This window comes from Lactuca sativa, chromosome 1 (genome assembly GCF_002870075.4).
Source record: "Lactuca sativa cultivar Salinas chromosome 1, Lsat_Salinas_v11, whole genome shotgun sequence".
NCBI lineage: Eukaryota > Viridiplantae > Streptophyta > Magnoliopsida > Asterales > Asteraceae > Lactuca > Lactuca sativa.
The window spans coordinates 147,563,209-147,588,493 of NC_056623.2; the positions used below are offsets into that span (position 1 = coordinate 147,563,209).

At 34.5% G+C, this 25,285-nt stretch overlaps 1 long non-coding RNA gene across 1 annotated transcript; it reads left to right on the forward strand.

The window, feature by feature from the left end:
• Nucleotides 1-6,613: 6,613 nt before the first annotated feature.
• LOC111895107 (uncharacterized) lies at nucleotides 6,614-7,929 on the forward strand. The gene is made up of 3 exons (XR_006187955.2): nucleotides 6,614-6,875; nucleotides 7,006-7,099; nucleotides 7,267-7,929. It is a non-coding gene; the product is annotated as an uncharacterized LOC111895107 (long non-coding RNA).
• Nucleotides 7,930-25,285: the final 17,356 nt, after the last annotated feature.

Consider the following 25,285-nt stretch of genomic DNA (forward strand, 5'->3'; position numbering starts at 1 on the left):
ATAGAGATGCGAGGGTTCCGGGAAAATCACCCCATTTCTCTCATTTCTCTCATGATATTGCCTCCATTTCCGTGCCCGCAATACCTCAAAGCCCTGATCATTTTGCTCAAGTCCCGAAGGTCGATTTTACTCCCGAGATTCCCGAGAATCCCGAGAAAAATCCATTTCCCGAGACGAAACTCTGCCCGGTTTTCCATCTCGCTATCTTCAAACTTTCAAGTGAGTTCGTACCCCCTTTTCATACACTTTCAAATACCTTATAATGTACTTTTAATACATTTCGGGGGAGAATACAAGTAAACACACGGTTATTATCGTGTGTTACATAAAGTTTCACTTTGCTCGTTTTTATCAAATGACTCATATGTGATTCATAACTAATATATGAAAACTCTTGTTATGCCTTGCATGCACTAGATTTATACAGAGTGCATAGTATCCGAAGTAACCATCATTGTTAAACCATTTTATGCATTCAAAGAACTTATGACTTATGCTTTGTCGAACATTGTGAAAAAGAATAAACCTTGCATACAAAACTACTACTTTAATACAGACTTAGTTGAGAATCCATGAGACGTGTATATCTTCAAATACTACCTTCTTGCTAGGAGGTAATACTACAAGTCCTGTCTATAACCAGAGTCTCCCATAGGGAGAACGTGTCAAATGTGTATAGATCTATACGGGAAGTCATGATCCCGCGCCCTGACTCTTAGCTACAGTCCGTCCTTTGGGGTGACAGTTTGTCATAACGCTACGACGCCTGAAGAACGTCGCTACAGGCATATTATGTTTAGTATGGTTATAAAACTCATCGGATATACAATTATTATAGTACTTCTGATTTATGAACGAGTAGCTACTAAAACTATTCTTCATCTAAGAACTACGATCTTCTTATAGTTTTACTATAAGAAACTATGCCCCAATCATTTAAAGCATGTCAGTTGCTTCCGGTTTTCGGTCTTGGACATTAGACTGCATGTTACTTTAGGAAAATAAGGGATTTTCCTGTATACAAAACATTCAACTAATTGGAAAATAAGGGATTTTCTTGGAAAACATACACTCATTTTGGAATGGCATTCAATTTCTCTAAACCACTTACGAACTCACCAACTTAATTGTTGACACTTTCTCTTTGAAATAACTTGTATTCTCAGGGAACCGCTAAGCAGGTTTGGAAATCAACTTTTGGGATTAATGCGCTGGCGTTAATTACTTCTTTTGAAAGATGTTTATGTATTTATCTTTTGAACATGTAATGAATACAATTATGTAAACATTTATAAAACCTTTATATATGTATGGTGGTGTGTACTTTCCTTTCTATGAACTGTTATGATACTGAATATGACGTCCTCCGCCCCCGAATGTTTCTGCTGTTCTGGTTTGGGGGTTTGACATCGGTTAACGTCGGTATCGGGTAAAATTTCACCGTGTATCCGAGTCAAACCATATTTAAAGTGGATTAAGCCTCATTTGAAGCTTTTTCACTCTCTTTCTAACCTCTCTCCTCAAATCCATCTTGTTAAGCCAAAATCAACCATTTCAAGCCTTAAAACACCAAGGTAAGCATCCTAGCTCCTAGTATAACATCCGTAGCTTTCAATTTCGTGTTTAAATCATGTGATAGGACCATAAACATGTGCTTACGGCCCTGGATCAGCCTTAGGCCGTGAACACATGTAATTGGGGTTTTAGAGCCTTAAAACCCTTCCAAATCACCATAGGAGCTTTGATATGGCTAAAGGAATTATTGGAATGGACTTAAAACACCTTGAATGTCATTTTTGAGGAGTAAACATGAGTTTACTGCCCAAGAACATGCTTGGGCCGTAAACTCATATAAATGGGTGGTAAACTCCTCTTTTGGGTGTTAAAATGCAACGTACACACCCCTTAGGCTTTGGAATAAATTATGGAGCCAACCAAAAAACATTTAGGGGCCCTAAACTCTTCATAAACTCTCTAATTGAGAGTTTATGGCCAGAGCATATGCTCCAGGGCTGTAAACTCCTAGATGGATGCCATTTGAAGCCCTAAACTCACCCTAAGCCTTGTAAAAATTAGTTGAATCACTTGTGATTAATCCTTGGCCTTCAAAATAATTAAGTTGGATGTGGATGAGATTTTGCGGCCGTAACCTCTTATTTTATAGCCCTAAACTCTTCTATTAATTCATATAATGATTTAATCCCTTTCAAATGTTGAAAAGCCAAACCTAGCAACACCCATTATTTGATAAGGCCATTTAGCTCATAAAAACACCCACCATGAGTTTACGGCCGTAAACTCATGGGGATGTGGTTTTTAGGCTGTAAACACTCCCTAAGAGTTTACCCTTGAAGTGTAAACTCTAAATCCTAGCCATTCATGTCCTGAAACGCCACCTGGGTCACTTCAAACGCTCATTTTGGAGTGTTTTCGCGTCTTAGAATGTTCAAGTGTTTCTAATTAGTTATTTAAATATAATTAGATATATATTGTGTATTATTTAATATTACATAGAAACCTCGCTCGTATTCAAGCCTTGGTTCGACGTTTAGCATCCCATCCGACACATTTCCGCATCTGGTGAGTTCATACCCCTACCCTTTTTGAATGGTTTTTCAATGTTTTCAGGGGGGGAATACAAGCAAGAGTACAAGAATATCTTGTACTTAAACATATGATTTTAGTTAAATAGTTTTATACTTGTACATTATTATGGATTAAAAACTCTTTTAACAAACTGTTTTAACTTGTAGAGTTATTTGTTTAAAAGCCGATTTTCAATTCTTATTATATACTGTCATATTGTATACCTCACATTTGATTGTTCATACTTATATTGATAGAAAACATAAAACATTGTAAAGTCTGTAATAAAATACCATAGACACGAGTATAAAAGTCAGACGCCATAAAGAACACATAAAACTTCATATACCTAGGCTCGAGTGTAAAGGACAACAATCATTTGATAATATAGAACATTGTAATGTCTTTAATTATGCACCTCGGCTCGAGTGTAAATGGATAGTCGGCATTAGAAAACATAGAACTTTTGTAATGTCTTTAATAATAACACCTAGGCTCGAGTGTAAAGGACAGGTACGTTAGAACTTAGTTAGTCGTAGATACTACTTTCCTAGTCGAAGAGTAAAGAGTGATCTTAAAGATTGGAGACACGTCCTCTGTAACACGTCCCATGGCACGAGAGTAGAGGACTACCCCTGTAACCAGAATCTCCGAACGTAGGAGAGCGTGACTTGAGTATATAGATCTATACGGGACCGACAATCCCTCACCTGGCTGCTAGCTACAGCCGAACCGAAAGGTTCAAGGGTGACAAAAGTCATAAAAAGGATACTAACGACGACTCGAGTCATATCTAGTCTGAGTATGGTTAAGGACTCGCAATCTAGATTATTAATGCTTTAGATTCATTTTCTAGCTTTATGTACGTAGTAAAGCTAATGTACGTTCAAGGGTGACAGGCACACACATACACACATTTCAGGAAAACATGGGGTTTTGCTAGAGATAATAATGAACATAATCAGAACTGGTAATAGTTAGTACACTCAGAATTGGTAATAGCACACACACACACACACATTCAGGAAAACATGGGGTTTTCCTATGGATAATAATGAACATAATCGGAATCGGTAATAGTTAGCTCACACGGAATCAGTAATAGTTCACACTTTCACACATAGGAAAATATAGGATTTTCCTGAGTAACAGTAGTTTGTAACCAGAAAAGTGTAGTAAGTTAAATAACTATACTTTACAAAATCATTTGAACAATTATGTTTTTATTGTACATCTTTTACATTACAATTTGGAATTGGTATCTAACTCTTAAGAAAATATGGGATTTTCTTGGTTAACCACTTTTTCAGGAAACTAAAGGAACTCGTTCTTTTCATAAAACAAACCGCTTATAAACTCACCAGCTTTATGCTGATTTTCAAACCGCTGGTATTCTCAGGTCCGCTATAGACAGGTACCAGACGATCTCTTTTGGTGAAGACGGAATGCGTAGAAGATTCGTCTTTCTTTTGTTTAAACTATGTATCTATGAAACTGGGACTACTTTTACTTTTCAACTGATGTAATGAAATCTATGTAATGTAACGTTTTGTGTTTTACTTTACTTACTATGTACATTGGTTATGATAATCCCATGAAGTCACCTCCACCCCGAGACGTTTCCGCCTTCGGTTTCGGGTGTGACACTTTTTTGGGGCATCATTGATTCCGTTGGACCATAACAAAACCCCGACACGACATGTTCCAAGGAAAACAAAAATGAGAAGGATAGTTCTTGTTTCGCCCCGTTTGCGGTGTGCGTCCAGGTCGTGGCCTCCTTGGAATCACAAACGACTCTCGGCAACGAATATCTCGACTTACGCGTCGATGAAGAACGTAGCAAAATGCGATACTTGGTGTGAATAATAATTTTTTAGCATATTGTAAAAATATATTTTTTTTACAAAATACTTACTTGTTTTTTTACGTATTTGTTTTACATAAAATATTTTTTAATGTATTTAAAAAAATACGATTTGTATATTATGTTATTACGTTGCTATGATCCTAAAACATATTTTTACATTTTCATATAAAAATATGTTTTTTTTCTTTCACATAGAAAAAAAAGATTTTTTTACGTATAAAATATGTTTTTCATATATTTAAAAAGTACATTTTCATATAAAATGTTTTTACGTAAAAACATTAAGAACGTAATAACATAACGTAAAAATATGTTTTTGGATCAAATCAAAACTACTTATATTTTTTACGTAAAGCAAACTAAAGACATTAACATAACATAAATATGCGTGTTTCTTCACATAAAAATGCGTTTTTTACATAAAATTACATTTACATAAAAATATATTTTTTACGTAAAGCAAACTAAATACGTTTTTTTATGCACGGGTGATTGGTCCCTCACCCATATAAAGGTATTTTTATATGAAAACGTAAAAATATATTTTAGGATCATTGCAATGTAATAACATAATATACAAAAACGTATTTTTTTAAATACATTAAAAAAATATTTTATGTAAAACAAATACGTAAAATAAAAGTAAATTTTTTGTAAAAAATATTTTTTTCACAATACGCAAAAAATATATTTTGTTTTATTAATATTTTTTATAAAATATGTTTTTTTATTTTTTTATTAATTATTTACGTGTTTATATAATATTAATTAATTTTAGGAAATATATAATAGATTTGACTCTAGCCTAATTGGTTTGAGTTTTGGCTGAATCAGGTAGGGGGAAGGATATCCCAATATTTCAATGTACGTTTTTGCTAAATTATACAAGAAATTGTTAAGTAATAGCAACATAGTTTTATTTTAGTCTTTCTACATGTTTACTTTATTTACTCTGCATAAGAAACTAAAACAATCTAATTACCTAAAATTCCCATGCGTTAAGAAGATATTATTTATGTTTTTGCATCTAATGTAGGGTATAAGTAATTGTGTTAAGTAGCATTGTAGTAAAGTAAGATGGAAAAATAGCCATTTTCCTCCTAAATACCACTTGTTTTGTTTCCCTCTTGTTGTTTATTGAGGAATGTTGATCATTAGCAGTGGAGTATATAGTATCAGACCAGGTGTCTTGGGTTTCTTGGTGTTACTTATGGAGCAATTCCATGTAAGTGATGCTTGACACAATTATAACAATACCCATAGTTAATTTTGGTAAGTTCATTAATTCCAACATTAGTTTTAAAACTTTGACGAATTTTACAAATATATTTTGATCAATTTTCTATACTATGTCATTCTAGCAATTAATACCAATAAACTTGATCCTCGAGAATCAATCGTCCATTAGAAGGGTTGTGCGTGTGTTACGTTTCATGCATGCTTATCAAAATTAATTCAACTGTCGATGACATGTTCTATAACTCATATTGCATTTAAATAAAAAAGGAATCCAAGTACACTTTAAATGCATAGTCGCAATAAATATAGCAGAATGTGTAAATATCAAAACACCGAGTGTGACTAATCCAATAATCATCCAAATGAACTTTCCGATAGACCTTTCATAAAATTTAATCTTTCTGTTTGAGCTTTGTTAGACTTATAGAGTTTAACTCGAGAGAATGCAAAACGATAAATATATGTACAATTTTACCTTTTATACATTATTAAGATCAGTTTCTTCAGGAAATTTAATTTTTAAATAAATACAATTGTTAGTATACAAGATTATTATGATTTCATTGAACACAATCATAATTTTAACTTTTCATGAAACCATTAATTTTGTAGCGAACATTATAAAAAGTTTGTACTAATTACACGCTTTCATGTTGAAAGGCTCACTTATGCAAGAAAGAAAAATGTATCCAATTTTTTGAAAAAAATTTAAATAAAGATAAAAAAAAAAGATAGTTATGTATAGTAAGGAGTATTATCGCCATTTAAAAATATAAGCAACAAAAGTTGCATTTTCCGTAATGGTTGGGCTGTATGTGAGGATATGTACAATTTTAGGGGTGGTTAATGCAAATCACCATCGTTAGAGATCAGGGTTAGGGTTGACGACCACCCTTTTCTTACTATATATATATTAGATGTTCACTTTCATTTTCATACGATTTCACAGCCGCTGTCATAATCAACCCTGTGAAACTATATCTTGTAACTATTCAACTACTGGCTTAGGAGGATATGCATATCTGAAAATCATGGATCGTTTTGATAAAGTTATCGATCTGCGTCATTTTCGGTCTTGATAATCAGCAAAACTTTTTTGTGTCGATTTCAAAAACAAATTCTCTATCATGCTTCTAGATCCAAAAACTAGCAAAGTTCCGCAACATTTTAAAACAAAAATCTTGTAAGTTAATTTATACCTTAATTTATACCGTTCTGAATCATGTGTTTTCAAGCTGTTTTGTCCTATTTTTGGTGTTTCGAAGTTTATGTTGTTCGCCTGTCACTGACACTATTTCTTGATCTTTTCTTAGTCTAGTAGAATCAGATCGGTACCAGTTAGGTGTTCATTGCATTTCAATGGTTTTGTCGGTTTGTCAGAGGCCGCTCTGCCTTACCCTGTCAAAGGTAAGTTTATAAAACGTTTTCTTATGTAATTGTTTTGATTCCAATAAATTTTTAATGCTCAACTTTCCAATTTATGCTATATCTTGTAACGCTTCAGTAGTGTCTAAATCTGACATCTTGTTCCATTCTTATTGAATAACGTTTGGAGATGATGGCTATCTTGACAGAATTTGCAGATCTGATCTGTAGTTCTTGACGTGCTTATTCCTTAAATATCAATATATTTGGGGCTTTTCCAGTTTATTCACTTCTCGGGTTTGAGGATTGATAAGTAAAAATTCAGTACGAGAGGGAGAAACGCATAGCAAACCATTTGAAGAACCGAGTAGATGACGCGTGCGACAGACAGACAGATAAGATTTTATCAGGGTCATCTATCCAATCACCACAGCGCGTAGCAGACATAGCAATTCTCGGGCTTCCCATTTTGTTATTTTCACAATCCCGGTGATAAATGTGTTCGAGATGGGATTTGATGAAATTAGATTCAGAGTTCAATCATTTCCATAACTTTGAAACGCTCCTGTAACGGATCAGATCCCTCACCTCTAACCTTATCAGTATTAGTTGAATCATTTCTTTGGGCAACTGTGCCACTGAAACCCTAGAACTGAATGCCCGAGTTGGAAAAGAGAGTGTGGGTTGTGTGTGAGAATATGAAATGTATATATTTTGGTATGCGAAATTTGTATATTTTGGTATGTGGAATTAGATGAAATATATGAATGTATATGTAAAATATATATGCAAATTTGTATATGTATGTGTGAATATGTATGAAAAAAATGTATATGTATGTGTGAATATGTATGAAAAAAAATGTATATGTATGTGTATGTATGAAAAAATGTATATGTATGTGTATCTATGAAAATGCTCGTTCCACCGTTGATGTTGCAATGGGTAAAATCATTGCTAATTTTAGTAGAAGATATACCATTAGATACATTAGATATATGGTATGCTTGTTGCTTTAACCATCATCTTTGCCAAGTTTGCAATTTCGTTCAAGTTATTAAACTATGTATGAAAATGCTCGTTCCATTGTTGATGTTGCAATGGGTAAAATCAATGCTAATTTTTGTAGAAGACATACCATTAGATATATGGTATGCTTGTTTGCTTTAACCATCATCTTTGCCAAGTTTGCAATTCCCTTCAAGTTATTAAAATTTTCATCTCCACATACATCCATAATATAGTTTTAAAGATTTGCTCTAAGTGTTCCAAGGTCATGCATTGGGGATTCGTTAAGATAACTTTTAGCAATTTTTAGTAGTGCCTCCACATTAAATGCTTGAAAAGACTTACTTGGATGTAAAGAAGTCATCGAAACAAGTAATGTTGTGTTTGCTTCATTAATGCGATTGTTGAGCTCTTGAAATTGCATATCTATGACCAAGTAATGTTGTGTTTGCTTCATTAATGCGATTGTTGAGCTCTTGAAATTGCATATCTATGACCAAGTAATGTTGTGTTTGCTTCATTAATGCGATTGTTGAGCTCCTTCAGTTCGATCCACATGCGCCGTTCCTCACTCTTCGAAGACACCCTGCTTAATTGGTCAGTTAGGTTAGAATTGGTGACTCGAGTTTGTGTTAAACTACTATCTAGATGAGAGATTCTTGAATTAACACTTTTTAGTTCTTTTTCATATGAGCTTTTTGGGACTTTAAATGAGACAAAGATGGATTGTACCTTTTTGATCAGTTCGTTGAACTGCATGCTAAGCGGCTTAGCTGTAAAGCACATATCATGTTGCTCCTTCGGTTCATCATTCCCACCATCAGTATTATATCCCCTCATCTGAGATACGTTAGACACCATCAAGCACATTCCTCCACTGCTTTCTGCTTTAGCCACATAAGCCTTTCCATGAGAAGACTTCCTCACTTCATCATCCTCAGAGTCGGTTGACCAAACCTCTACGCCACTGAACTCGTCATCAGCAACCGAACCCTGCATAATTAGAGCGTTCATAGAAGGGTTAGCGGTAGATTTCTTCTTCCTAATTTCATACAGCTTTTTCTGCAACAAAGCTTCTTCATCATTTTCCTCATCCTTTTCAGCCATCTTTTTGAGGACACAATCCTTTGCATAGTGGTTCTTTCCTCTACAATAGTAGCAGCTTACTCTAGAATCATCCTCAGCCTTCGGTTCCTTCTTTGATTCTTCAGCCTTCGGTTCATCTTTAACCTTTTCAAAGCTGTAACTCCCCTGCCAATTTCGGTTTTTGTTGGTGGGGAATCTCCTTTTGATGAACCTCTTGGGGTTAGACACCATCATAGCATAATCCTCAGACGTGAGGTCATAATCCTCCAAGTTGAGGTCTTCGTCCTCCATCACAGTTTTACTTTTGGTCAAGAGGGCTAACGAACCTAGGCTTGAAACCACATTCTTCTCCTGCAACACGATCTTCTCCTGAGATTTCAAGATGCCCACCAGTTTCGCCAAGGAGTAGGATTTAAATTGCTCGTGCGCTTTAACTGTGGACACAACTGCTCTCCACTCGGATCTGAGACTGTTCAAAAATGTAACCTTCTGCTCAATAAGCTTCCTTTCGATGTCATGTTTGATCATCTTCTTAAGTAGCATATTGAAGCGATCGAACGTTTGGGTCACAGTTTCTTCGGCTCCTTGCTTGAATTCACCAAACTCTGACAAGAGTAAGGTTTGAATGGAGTGTTCTAGATCTTCGTCTGTAGAGTACAGTTCACGTAACCTGTCCCATATCTCTTTTGCCGTCGTGCATGAACACACCAGCCTGAAAGTATCGGACTGAAGGGCGAATCTGATCAGTCTTAACGCCTTGATATTGCACTGAAATTTATCTTTTTCATCCTGCACAATATCTTTAACATCTTTCAGAAGATCATTATACTCCTTTTGAGTTTTAATAATCCTTGAAGTTGCAGAATGAGAAAACGGTCCACAAATAATTGCTTCCCAGATGAGGTATCCATTATCCTCAGATCCTATAACGTAATCTTCAAAGTGATACGCCTAGACTTCATAATCATGGGTGTACAGGATGGGAATCTTCGTTGTTGATCGAATGTTTTTCGAAATATTGATGGGATTCGATTGCGACTCGTCCATAATGATCGAATAACCTGTTCAAAGATCAGACTTGTAATAAATCAAATTAGGGCAAAACAATAAATATCGAGATACGTCAATAATGAGATGACGGCTCAATAAATATCAGTAATTGCAGAATAACCCTAATCGAAACCTTTTTCACAGAAAAGAAGTGTATCGATAACACAGCCTCCTGCTCTGATACCAATTGATAAGTTAAAAAACTAACTTGAAGATCGATTAGATCTATAAAACAGGTAAAGAAATAAACAAGTAAACAGCAAGAACACAATAATGGATCAAACGATGTCGAATGATTAATAAAACAATCCTCAGAAGAGCTCGATAAAGAACTTCTACTGTAGAGGATTAGGGTTTATAAGAACGATGAAGGAAAACTGTAAAGCTATCAATCGTTACTCTAAAATCGTTTACCTAACATGCATGCAAGCACATTATTATATAGTAAACCCTACAAGCTCACGGTTGGACAGCCCAAACCGGAGTACAAAACTTGGACTATAAATCGAGCCCAATGACGCAATACAAAATGAAGCTACGCTACCCAACAATTTCCTGTAGTAGCTAGATAACTTACTAGAATCATAAGAGTCAAGTAAATTAGTTCTAGATGTTAGTTCGTAGATTATACAAGATTGCGACCTAATTTCTACTACTAGGTCATGGCATGATGTGCATATATGGTTTATAAAAAGTTGCATGAGTCCGAGAATGACCTGAATTTGACAGTTGTCACAATAAGGAACCCCTATGGCCCCAAAAACGGGTCCAACTTTTTGAGAGAAGCCCTAGAATATTTTTGGTGCCTCTCCTCTTCCTTCTTCTTCATCCTTATTGCTAGTGGTGTTTGTGACTCCATTAGTGGTGCAACATTTGTTGCACTAGGCTTTCAGAAGTGAATTACAAGAAGCATTAAGATTGTTATTGCTACATAACAATCAATGTAAGATGTAAACCCTATTTCATGTTAATTCGATTATTGTATGTTAGATCTAGGGTTTGTGAGCTTTGGATGATTATTGCATGTTCAGTAGACAAACTAAATCCAAAGCTTTAGGGTTTGCATGTACACCATAGGATGAATGTAGTGCTCAAAACACATCAGTGGTATCAGAGCCTAGGGTATTTTTTTGATGTATTTGATGTTTTACATGATCATTCATTGTTGAAAGTCGAAAATTGTGCATTCTGGAGGCCTAACTCGCCGAGTGCACTGTGAACTCGACGAATCCAGCCATGACTCGAGAAGTCAGAGGGTCAGATGGAGTTATTTTCGGGATATTGATCTATTTTGCTATGGGATAGTTACCAAAAACGTTTTTTATTAACAAAATCTAATTTTTATTGATTTGGAGTAATTAACCTTGTCAAAATATTAGATATGTGTCAAAATTAAGATAATTACTTGTTTTATATGATAAATATTAATTATTCGTAATTTTTTATTTGAATTATCTTATAAGAAATTAAATTAGGTCAGATTTATATAATTACCAATTATTTGATTAATTTAAATATTTGTAATTTGATCTAGATAGTTATGAAAAGTTTCAAAACCTTGCCCTCAACTTTTGGAATATAAATATTCGATTAAAAGTTTAATTTTGAAAAATTTAAATTTTAAACCCTAACGTTTTGAAAAGTTTCAAAATTTGCCCTCAAGTTTTGGAATTTAAAATTTCATTAAAAGTTTAATTTTGAAATATTAAATTCTAAGACCCTTGTACTTTGAATAGTTCAAATTACATCCTTATGGTTTTATTAAATTAATTAAAAGTTTAATTAAAAGAGAAAATTAATAGAACCACCAGGTATTTTAAAAGTATAAAATACACCATTATACTATATATAAAACTAAAAGTCTAATAGTATATATGTGTATAAGTAAAGAGTCAATCTTACCGTTAGTAGGCCTCATTCACGAAGCTGGTCTATAAGGGGTGTTTAAGAAAGCGCCATGTAAAATGACCGCCATTGGATAACCACTCTTACCAACAACACTCTTAACTAGTGGAGGGTCGTTAGCCGAATGGGTAGGATAGGACACAACCTTCCATTATAAGCATAATGAAGTACAAAGTAACTAAACATCTTTTATAAATTCCCAAATCTTAGTTACTTTAGGAAAAATGTGAATTTCGTGCTAATCCATTAAATTACACTTTTCACCTTGCCGAAACTTTAGTGTGGCGTGTGTGGTTAACCGGAACACTAATTTGGGATTGGCATTTGTAGCGAAGGGTGACTCGATGTTTGTCATAAATCAATGGAGCGTGCGTGGCTAACCAGCACATTGATTAGGTGATGGTAACATGATGGTACCAAGTGCATTTCCATGGTTATTCACACCTTGTTTGTGATCCTCGGCATTCCAGTCACAAAATTGAAGGCCATAATCGAGATTAAACATGCCATTGAAAAGTTCAATTAATCTCAAAAGATCTAGGAGTTTCAATTCATTTAAAACTTCAATTTCTTTTTCGTTTTTCATGGTGGAAATTGGTACTTCATCATTTACCTACCTTCAAATATTCTGCAACTAGATTACGACATCCCTCTTCAAGGTTGTAGAGTATTGTGTTGGATCGTAGCCTTGATATTTCGTTTGGGTGTTATATCAAGGACCCTTATCGACTAACTTGATTCTCTCCCGTTTTGTAGCTGTCAAACAACTATCTGGTGGGTTATGAGCATTTTAACACTCCTAAGTGTACATGCAACCCTAAATACCTTGGATGTATGTTTTCTCTATTGTACATGCAAATATGAATATTCCAAACTATTACCCTAACTAGCATACAATCTTTGATACTTGGGTAATAAAAATAGATAGAATACATACCTTGTTGGTTTACCTTGACTCCATGAAGCTTTAGATCCTAGTTCCCCAAGTATGACACCTCAAATGATTCACACAACATCATCATCACTTAGAGTAACCATGAGAAGAAGACACGTGAACTCTAGAAATTGGCTTGCCTTCTTGTGTACACACTAGCGCCAATTTCATCAACCAATGGGGTCATTATATAGTGTGGTGATTAGGGTTACACTATGCAACTCATGACTTTAACAATTCCTTATGCTCCATAGGTTTTAACCCCCATGGAGTATCTATGGGTCACTACATGGGTTAAACCCAACATAAGGAATCTTGGATCATAAGCCCACGTATATAAGAATGAGTGATTTACATAATCAATCCCCATATATTTAATTAGTCTCTTTTGATCAATAAATTAAGTCCAAAAATATTCTTGATCAATACTAATTAAATAATATGATTTCATATTAATATATTAGAACTTATAATATATTAAGTTGTCACAAATGTCCTCTTCTCACAAACGGTCTATCCAAATGTTCTGATGCCATGCAACCCAAATGGACAATGCCGAGTCGGGTCAAGTACATACCAAATATAGTTATGGACTTAGACACTAATCCAACAGTCTCCCACTTGGATAAGTGTAAAGCTATTATTACGTATGACTTCAAGAACCAACTGGCAATCGTAGCTCTCAAAAGCCGCTGTCAAAGTCTGATCTTGTCGATGAACTCTGACCTTTGTCAATGACTTGTCCATTAGATAAGGGATCATATATTCCTCCATTCTAGATATCATATGGACTGAGATATGGATTATAATCATTCTCTCTGTCCATTTGTTTTTTCCCGATTTCTGATTTATGACAACTGACTAATTTAACAAATCACATTAGTCCTGGCTTGGCCAAGCACTTCAGGGTGTCATCACTAAATCATTGAGGGTCCCACAGATATCACTTTTATCTCGAAAGTAAAAGGAATGGATAAACATCGACTCATATGACTTCTTCTACTACTTGTTGAATCATACACAAAGGCATATTTTATAACATCGAGTTATCAGTGCGTTTTCGTGCGATCAATGTATAACCAACTCATATTAACAACTCATATCTCTAGGTTTGAAGAATATAAGATATTATCGTCTCATGATCACTCGCGATAAAATCTATGAAGTTATTCCAATAAGCATGGGTTGAATCCATTACTCAGAACTTATGAGCACTCATGAGTATTGTAGCAGCACTCTGTCCAACATCTTAGACCTCTACAATCCAACCCATAAAAGTCTTGATTCATATCTACTTCCAACATATGACCGACTGTGGATGGTTTGAATAAATTAGTCATTCAGGATGAATGACCTGGTTATTCTGGAAGTCAAAACATGCAAAGTAAAACAGAAGAATAATCGAATCCAATATGATCTCAGAACTTATGAATACAAATAACACATCTTTTATTTATCACCATATTGATTACCTATCATTCATTGCATATTGTTTCAAACTATCAACTTTATACTTGAATTAAGACAATAGTTGTCTCATGCTCCAAGCATGTACACTATGTTTTCTAAACACTAGTCATGCCATACACCAAGTATGCACAATATGTTTGTCTAAACATCAGTTATGCCATACTCCAAGTATGCATACTCCATGTATGCATACTATGTTTGTCTATGATCTTTACTTTGTGAAATAGATCGATTGCACATAACTCCAATGATTCTCATTTCACAGTCCCGAATCCTTACTGCAAATGCAAGAATTCCAAATTCATGCCATTTACCGAAATATGTTAGATTCTAAACTTATATGCATTGATCCTCTTGTAATTATTATGCACAAAATGAAAAAGACTTGACAACAAACATTACAGAGCATTCCAAAGGAGATCATATCCTTGGAAACATCCTTCTTGCATTAAGTTTCATAATCTTACACAAATTTATTAAACAACTTCCACCTTCCCATATTCCCATTTTGACTATCACTTCTGAACAAGAGTTGCCTCTTTTCAGAATATGTCAATATGGTCGTTCTAGAATTAACACTATACTTACAATTGTCCCTGAGCAACCAATCTTTGGTAAACCTTAGATTGTCCTCGACAATTGCTTAATCATTTTAGTTATATCCAATTCTAGACCTTTTCCCTTCTTAATGCCCCAAGCATTTGGAAAATTTTAGAAAGGATGAATATTATAGCACATGCAATCGATTCTGCGCCCAAACCAAATGGGACACGATTCATCATGTCTCACATAAAGACATGATTCAAGACCAGTCTTTTGCTACAATATTTTTATTTTGCATGTTCTCAAAATTTGACTATGAAGAGAGATGTCATAATCATTAGCGAATTTTAAGAATGCAATATGTAGAATTTTCTTAAGTTGAACCAAACCAACATAATATATATATATATATATATATATATATATATATATATATATATATATATTCTTGACTAAAGTTGATTAAAATCTCAATCTAAGCCTTTAGAATTGAAATGAAGTATAATTTCCTCTCCCTTAATTATACCAAAACAACTTTTCAAGCCCTGCAACTCAATGAATTGAAACTTTTGTTTTCTATAATTAACATTGCTAATAACTTGCAACCTTTATCATAATTATCATGCTCCCACTAACATGATGATTATTAGTATAACACTTATGCTCCCACTAGCTTTGGCATGTATTCAGAAATCAGCTGGACTTTTAGAAATCAATACTTTATTGACATTCTTACCAAAGTTCCGACTTATGATACGAGATGCTTTGATAAAAACTTTATCAAAATGATACACATTTCCTTAGATAGCATGCATGTGTGTCTAAACAATTTCAGAACTATGAAAAGGGATGTCATAATCATCGTCTCAATTGTTTAGACCTTTTGCCATCTGCTTCAAATCTACTTGGTGGAAGTGTTTCCTCACCATCATTTTCATAAATCGTAGAGAAACCTTATGACCTTAGATTTTATGGTGTATGTGTTCTTATCCATGTGAATTGTCAAAACCATAGTCACAAGACAAGGATAATGACAAATCCAAATTCATATGGACTTAAATCAATCTTAATTTCTTGCCACCTGGCACCTCAAGGGTCTGTCATTGCTTCAAAGTTGTTATGCAACCAATTAAGAACTCTAAGAACTCATATGCAAAGCCAAATTTAACTGGAATGGGCACAAAAATAGATATATGTCAACACGATAGGTTATAGCTTCACGTCGTGTGCTAGTGTTAAACTACAATTTTTTATTCTTGATTAGATCTTGAAATTCTTTTCAGGATCTTTAAGACTCCCACTATCCTTTTGACATATAAGGCTATCTTGCCAAACATTCAAGAGATAGTGAGGATTCTTTATCAAGACAAACACTTCACACAATTGGCCAAAGTTGGTCTTTATTTTATCCAAAACATCACAACTTACCAATTTAAAATGTACAAGAGTAAGACACTTTTACTCTTACATTTGACAAGTGTTTTAAACCTTTCTTTAAGATATGTCACTCAATTTACAGTCTTGGAGTATGAATCCAAGAATTTGTTTTGGAACAAAGTATGACTTATCTTCTTGATTTAACCATTCCAACAATTCAAGATTCCTCTTCTTAGTCATAAGAATGCACTAAGATTTCATTAGAGGACTAATTGTGATATGATTTCTAAATCATTAAGATGATCACAAAACCTGATACTAAAGTACTCTCCCATCTTTTCAAATTTGAGAAACTTTTATCCTTCTACAGAATTTGATTCTTCTCATTCGTTCTGCCATACATCGGAACTTTTCCCATGCTTCAAAATTATACTTAAGTCTGTAAGTATAACTATATTTACTAAACTTTAATAAATCCCTTAGTCCTTCACTTGACTCACATATACATGTGAACAAGGAACTAGTCTTAATTTTTCAAAGCTGAAAGTTCTCATTCATCATACTATAAAAGTTGCATGATTTCCAAGTTTTAATCCAACTGAAACCTTAGGTGATGAGAATCTTTCCTTATTTGGTAAATTTAGACACTGCCACAAATGAAAGAATCAAATTCATATTTGTGTTATTGCTATCAATGGAATCATCTAATCAACAATTTTTCATAAATGCCATTGTAAGGATACTTAGAATAAATGGAATAAAAACTTTTCCTTTTATTTTAAAACTTTACAGAAACACTTATGCTTATAGTGCAAAAGCATATGAAAAACTTGTTATCTATTCCTAAGCAGTATATCATAACTCCTAAGCAACATCTCAAAATTCTGATCACTGAACCATGCGATCGAAATCCATTTTCGCGATTAGAATCAGCATATACTTCCTTTAAGTTTATTCACTTTTCTTTGAGTCTTAAACCTTTCAACGTGTGACCCAGTCACATCATGTAATAAGAATCTCATAATAGAAACCTAACAAAGTTTGATAGTGGACTTTACCTGAAGTAGAGTCAAATTTCTTAACTTGATCAACCTTATGATCTTTCAGGTAATCAAGCAGTTTCGCAATCAATGCCCTTTCCTTTGGCAAGAGAAACATATGGACTCTTTGGGAATGGTACACTGGACTATCTCAGACTTGCCTTTCTCTTTACCATTTGGCAGCCTAGTTGACTATGGTCAATCCCTTTCCTTGGGAAGAGAAGGCTTTTCTAGATATCCAATGTTACCATTGTCAATGTCCATGATAGATTAGGAAGTTGATCTACTAATCAAATTTGCTTTACCAAAGCTCCAAATCATTGATGATTTAGCAGCACCAAGCAAATAGATAAGATCATTAAGGGTCATGTCATAGTCTATTTCATAGTAGTCCCGGAGGTAACTCACTATGTGACTTAGAAAGTGATTGAACAACCAACTTTCTTAAGACTTTGACACCTAACTCTCCCAGCTGTCAATATGTGACTTCATCTCCAAGATGTGATCAAACATATTCCTTACTTCCCATTAGGGCTTGAGTGACCTTGAACTTGTGGGTTAGGGAGACTTATTGGAGGACGTGGAGGAAGTGAAGTTCCATGAGATTTGGGAAGATCTTAGATGTTTAAACTAGACATCTTTTGGAAGATATTCAAGATAGTTGATATAAAGTCCTTAATATAACACCCAATATGAAATATTAACGCTAGGACCCAACACAATATTTTATAACTTGGAAGAGGGATGTCGTAATCGAAGCTATAGAATATTTAAAGGTAGATGAATGATGATTCACCAATTTCCACCATGAAAAATGAAATAATTTATTAGGTTTTTATTTGGATTTGAAACTCCTAGATCTTTTGAGATTGATTGAACTATTCAATGGCATGTTTCAATCTTGAGTGTGCCCTTCAAGTTTAGTGACTGGGATGCCGAGGATCACAAAATAAGGTGTGAAGTAACCATGCAAATCACTTGGTACCCTTAATATTTACCCCTTAATCGATGTGCCGTTTAATCAAACACGCTCCACCGATACTATGATAAATATTAAGTTACCCTTTGCCTACCATGTTAAATCAAGCTAGTGTGCTGGTTATCCACACACGCTCCACTAACTGACTTAAGCAAAGTGCAAAGTGTAATTTCATGGATTAGCACCTTATTCACATTTTCTTAAAGTAACTAAGACTGGGAATTATAAAAAACATGTAGTTACTTTATATTTATCATTAATACTTTTAATGAAGGGAGAATTATATTCTTTGTCCTACCTGTTCGGCTGACGACCCTCTACCAGTCAAGGAAGCGGTGGGTGAGAGTGGACACCTATTAAATTGCCATTTTATAGGCAGTAACCTTATACCCCCCTTATAGACCGACTTCGTGAATGAGACCTAATAATGGTAAGACAACTTGCTCTTATATATATATATATATATATATATATATATATATATATATATATATATATTATTAACTAATAATATTATAAGGTATAAGGGTTGAATTTTAACTTTTAAAATTTTGAGGGCTTAACTTGGAATTAATGTATTCATTAGGGAAAACTTTTCAAATTCCAAAACTTGACGGCAAGTTTTGAAACTACTCAAAACTATTAAATTCCAGAACATATGTGTTTAAAATAGTTTTAATCCAAAAAACTCTTCAAGTTCCATAACTTGAGGAAAAGTTATGGAAGACTTTAAACTAATAAAAGAATGTGACTCTTCCTTATTGATAACTTATGGAAATCTTTATGAGTTTTATGGATCTTAAATGTGACTTTTCATATAACTTGAGGACAAGTTACAAAAACACATTTTAGAACTAACTCTTCCATTTCCAGCTAAAACAGTCAAAGATATGATGTCTGGGGGTCCAACTTGTCGAGTGCATGAACCAACTCGGCTAGTTGGATCATTTTGAACAATTTTAAGGCATAGACTGGTCGAGTCACCTGACGGACTCGCTGAGTCCGTTGTCCAGACATCAAAAAAACTTCGATTTTTAAGCAGATTCTGCAAGTATAACAAGAAAACAAGCCTAGGCTCTGATACCACTGTCGACTTATGAGCATTCTAACACTCCTAATTGTACATGCAGCCCTAAATATGTTGGATCTATGTTTTCTCTATTATACATGCAAATATGAATATTCCAAGGTATTAGCCTAACTAGCATACAATCTTTGATACTTGGGTAATAAAAATAGATAGAATACATAGCTTGTTGATATAGCTTGACTCCATGAAGCTTGAGAGCCTAGTGCCCTAAGTGTGTGACAACCCAAAAATTTCCGTTAGTTTTAACGTCGAAATTAAGCACGTCATAAATTAGCCAAATTTATCCCAAACATATTTTTGACCGGATTTAAACTCGTTGGAATATTTTAAATAATATTCATCAAGTGAACCAAAATTAAGGAGGTATAATTTTTAAATGTTGCCGTGTTTAACGGTTATCGTGAAAAACTCCGTTCGCGGTTGGTGTCGGATGAACCCCAACCAAGCCATAAACTCCACCCTATATAAGGGTTGAGTCGGTTTCCTTCACACCTTTTTCCCACCTTAGACACTTTCTCTCTCTACTTTCTCTCTCTACAAATCGGGTTTTGGTCAAAAATCGCCCCTTCGAGCTCCAAATCGGTAAGCTAACCTTCTTAGCTTGTTGTTTATCTTATCTAGCTTGCAAATTTGTGGCTTAAACATCCAAAAACCCCAAGAACAAGAGTTTACAGTCTTGGGAGCATCCCAAAACCGTAAACACCTTGAAAGAGGGTTTTGGTGCCCAAAAACCCTTAGAAACCACTTCTAATGCTTACCAATGACTTAGAGGCTTGCATGAAAGGACTTAGAACACCAAAATCATAAAAAAACGGGGAGTAAACATGAGTTTATGGTCTAAGAACATTCTTAGACCGTAAACCCATCTTCAAGGACCATAAACACCTTTTTGGGTGTTAAACTACCCCTCAAACACCTCCAAAAGCTTCCATGAGTGCCTAGAGCCTTGTAATGCTTCATTTGATGTACCAAAACACATAATTCATGGACTAACATGAGTTTACTGCTGTAAACTCATGTGTTTAAGGTAGTAAAATCCCCAAGAACACCTTCATAGACCGTAAACACCTTTCCAAGGTGTTTAAGTGCCTTTAACACTTTCCTATGCTCATATAAGTGACTAGAACCTTGCATGCATGAGTTAGAACCACAAAACAACAAAAGAAATGGTAAAACATGAGTTTATGACCTTAAACTCATGTGTTTACGGTTGTAAACTCCTCAAGGAGTGGTCAATGGACCGTAAACTCCCTAAAATGGTCAATTTGGAGCATAAACCACTTCCTATGCCCTAGAATTGAACCAAGCCTAATTCCACGAGTGAGATAAGACCTTAAAGCATCCAAGGACACACCACCCATGATTTTACGGCCGTAAACTCATGGGGATATGGTCTTAGGGCCGTAAACTCTATAAAGAGTTTACTCTTAAAGAGTAAACTCCCTAATTGGGCCATACACTCCCTTAGATGATACCCAGGACACTCATAGCACTTGACCAAAGTGTTTTCCGCTCATTAGGATGGGTATACATGTTTAATTAGTATTATAATTACTAATTATATGTAAACATATGTCATCATATGTTAATAGGTCACTAAATGTGTTCAAGTCTTTACTTGACACCGAGCACCCAACCGACACCTCCATCCGATCCACTTACAACAGGTGAGTTCATACCCCTGAATTAACCTTTTAAATGTTTTTACATGCTTTTATGGGGGAATACAAGTTAAAACATGCTAGATATAATATCAATCATATGTGATTAATAACCCACATGCACAAAGATTTATTACACTTTCAGCTGTTTTACCAAGAATGACACTATAAATGGTTTTCCAAAACGTCTTCCTTGTTTAAATGTTTTCTCAAATTGTCTCTCGCGCTGTATGTTTTACTTCAAAACCAGTTACAACAGTATTTTAAACAACGGTTTTTCCTTACTTATATTGTTTTATCAAATTTATATTCAAAATTTGTTTATGAAAGATTTTCAAGGATTTCTAACGGTCTTCAAACTTATTTTACAAAAGGATATCAAGTCATGATTTTCTTAAGTGTAAAGGTTTTCCAAAGTTTTCGTCAAAGTTTTCTTCCATGCTTCTATGCTTCTACTTCGTTAAATGCTTATACTTCGTTAAATGCTTCTACTTCGTTAACTGCTTCTACTTCGTTAAATGCTTCTACTTCGTTAAATGCATGCATGTACTTGTATAGTAATATAAATAATATTTAATGGACTTAGGAAGGCTAGTTCACCCTATTTCCTTTTCCTTGTTTGGATGTGGCCTGGTGGGTATCGGATATCCGTCTGAAGGTCGTTTAAACATTAGTTATATATCATGTATACACCTATAGACATAAAGGTTTACATCGGCCAGTCCATTTCCCTTGGGTAGCAAGGGCATCCTTCCATTCATCATTCATAGATCAGAGACACTACTAACTATTATAGGAATAGTTAGGAGCCTCTATTTACTCTTTCTAGTACGAGAATTCCACAGGAGTCAGTTCATACGCGAGTCTATATCGTTTCTCCAGCGCCTCTAATAACATTCAAAATACGAGATGCATCTTCAAGACACGGATCTCCTCGTCGTCGAGTTGGTAACCAGAGTCTCCTGTAGGGAGAGCGGGCATTGTGTGTATAGATATATATGGGTCTGACACTCCCGCACCCTGACTGCTAGCTACAGTCCACGGCCTACCAAGCCAAGGGATGACAAATGTCATAGTTATTCTGAGGCTTGTAGGGCGTCAAGTACTCTAGTGTCAATCAGTATGGTTACGAGTATCTCCATGTTTACCTTATAATTCATGGCCTTAAGGTAACGAGAATCTAACACTGTATTCTTGAAACAACCCACTTAGGACTTTCCCTTTCTTTTAGACCTTGCTAGTTGTATCTTTCATTTGATACTGTCTGGGGTCTATACTTCTCTGTTTTAGACCTTGCTAGCTGTATCTTTCATTTGATACTGTATGGGGTCTGTGTTTCTTTGTTTTAGACCTTGCTAGTTGTATCTTTCAGTTGATACTGTCTGGGGTCTATACTTCTCTGTTTTAGACCTTGCTAGCTGTATCTTTCATTTGATACTGTTTGGGGTCTGTTTTTCTTTGTTTTAGACCTTGTTAGCCATATCATACATTTGATACCGTCAGAGGTCTGTGTTTCCTTTTGTTAGACTGAGCCAGGCATATCATTCATTCAATACTCACCTGGGGTCTATGATTTCTTTTGCCTTAGTCAACAGTATTCCTGCTGAGGCATATGTTATTTTCCCCTAGTATTCTACTAGTGATATTCTCCTACTCTCTTCAAAGTCAATTAACGTATTCTGATAATGATAGTGGTTTAGGGAAAAATTACTTTTTACAACATAACTATGTCGAGTCTTGGTAGAAGACTGCTTTTATTTAGAAAATGTAGGATTTTCTGGAAAGGACTCTAATACACCGTAGATTCTAAACTATTACTTTTTATAAGGTTATTTTGAATAAAATGCTTACTTACACAAATGACACTAAATACTTATGAACTCACCAACATTTATAAAAATGCTGATACTCGCTTTCAAAATAACTTGTATTCTCATGTCGGCAATAGACAGGTACATCCCGGGAGCTTTTGTTGAAGACAATTAGTACCGAGCGGCACCTATATTATTACTTGTATTACTTTGATGTTCCTATGAATTGTAACTTATGTAAAACTATTATTATTAATGCAATGGTTGTTGTACTTTGATTAGTATACTGCATATGCTGTGATACTTGACATGACGTCATCCACCCCATAACTTTTCCGCCGTTCCGGTTTTGGGGTGTGACAAAGTGTGACACCTGAAATGGTTCACACAACATCATCAACACTTGGAATAACCATGAGAAGAAGACACATGAACTCTAGAAATCGGCTTGCCCTCTTGTGTATACACTAGTGCCAATTTCACCAACAAATGGGGTCTTTATATAGTGTGGCTATTAGGGTTATACCATGTAACTCATGACTTACCTATTCCTTATGCTCCATGGGTTTTAACCTCCATGGAGTATCCATGGGTCACCACATGGGTTAAACCTAACATAAGGAATCTTGGATCATAAGCTCACATATATAAGAATGAATGATTTACGTAATCAATCCCCATATATTTAATTAGTCTCTTTTGATCGATAAATTAAGTTCAAATTTATTCTTGATCAATACTAATTAAATAACATGATTTCATATTAATATATTAGAACATATAATATATTAATATGTCACAAATGTCCTCTCACTACAAGAAAAAGTCAAAATAACGACGAAAAAATTCCGTAGCTAAAACATGATATTCTATAGTTAAAATCGATTAGCGACGGAATTTGCTACGGATCCATTATGTTGACAAATTATTCATTAGTAAAGGTTCGTTACGGTATGCGTAGCACCTTCACAACGGAATTTACAAAAGACTTATTTCGTATAAAACTTGCTATGGACTACATCGGTAGCAACATCGTAGCAAATTAACTACAATTTATTTCCATTGCATGTCCGTAGTGAATTAACTATGTCCCGATCCGTAGTAAATTTGTCGCAAATTAACTACAAACTAAATTCGTAGCTATTTTTTGTAGTAAACTCACTATGGGGGCATAGCTAGTACTCCGTAGTAAATTTACTATGACCTAATTTTGTTACAAATTAATTACAAACTAGCCTCGTAGCTAATTTTCGTAGCAAATCAACTATGGATAATATTTTAGCAAACATTCCACAGTGAATTTACTACGATGTATCAAATATGTTGTAGTAAATTTACCACAACCTACTTCTGTTGTAGAAAAAATTTGACAAAATATGTTTCATAGCAACATCCATAACAATTCAACAACAAAAATGTGACGGGATTAATTAAAATAAATACAAAAATGAGTCGGCTTTTTCAAAAGCAAATTAATAACAAAACCAACACTATAAAATTGCATTAAACAGTAAAAGAAATTACATAAACTCTTAATAAAAACATAGTTTATCATCAAATAAAATTTGACTCTGTCCAAAACACCAATTATTATATCCCAAAATTTTCCAATAAATTTAAACTTTTTGAAATTATTTTGTAAAAAAAAACACCCATCCATAATATAACTTAACCAATTTATAAAATTCAAATCCCCAATTTAGTAATTCCAAACATACTTTAGATAAACCCATTTGTTTGTAACTCCATTATAATAGAATAATAAAAGCCTTAAAATCCGTAATAAAATTTATGAAAATGACCCAATCTTCATCTGCGTTAGTGTATATTTAAGATGAATCCTTACCCTTGTTGGTACTTGATGTACCTGTAATAATCATTTTTAGAATAAATGGGTAAATACAATGCTTAGTGACTTCCAATACAACATAACATTTGAAATATTACACCCTACTCCTACTTATCATGCCTCCAACAAAATATGAAAACATCGATATAACATATAAACATTAATATCATATATCCTGTGTCTATTTGGGAACAAATCCCAAACAACACCAAAATAAAGACTCGGTATTCAGCATCGAGTCCACGGACTTTGCGTTTCCGTCATCGGTCCCCCTGACTTGACACAATGGCCTTCGGTCAGTTGGCTCGGTATTTAGCCGTCGAACCCAAACATATCATGCATATACATTCCACATAACAAATAAGCACATCAAACATAACTAATGCAACAAGTATTACTTTAACTATCAACCATATAGTTCCTAG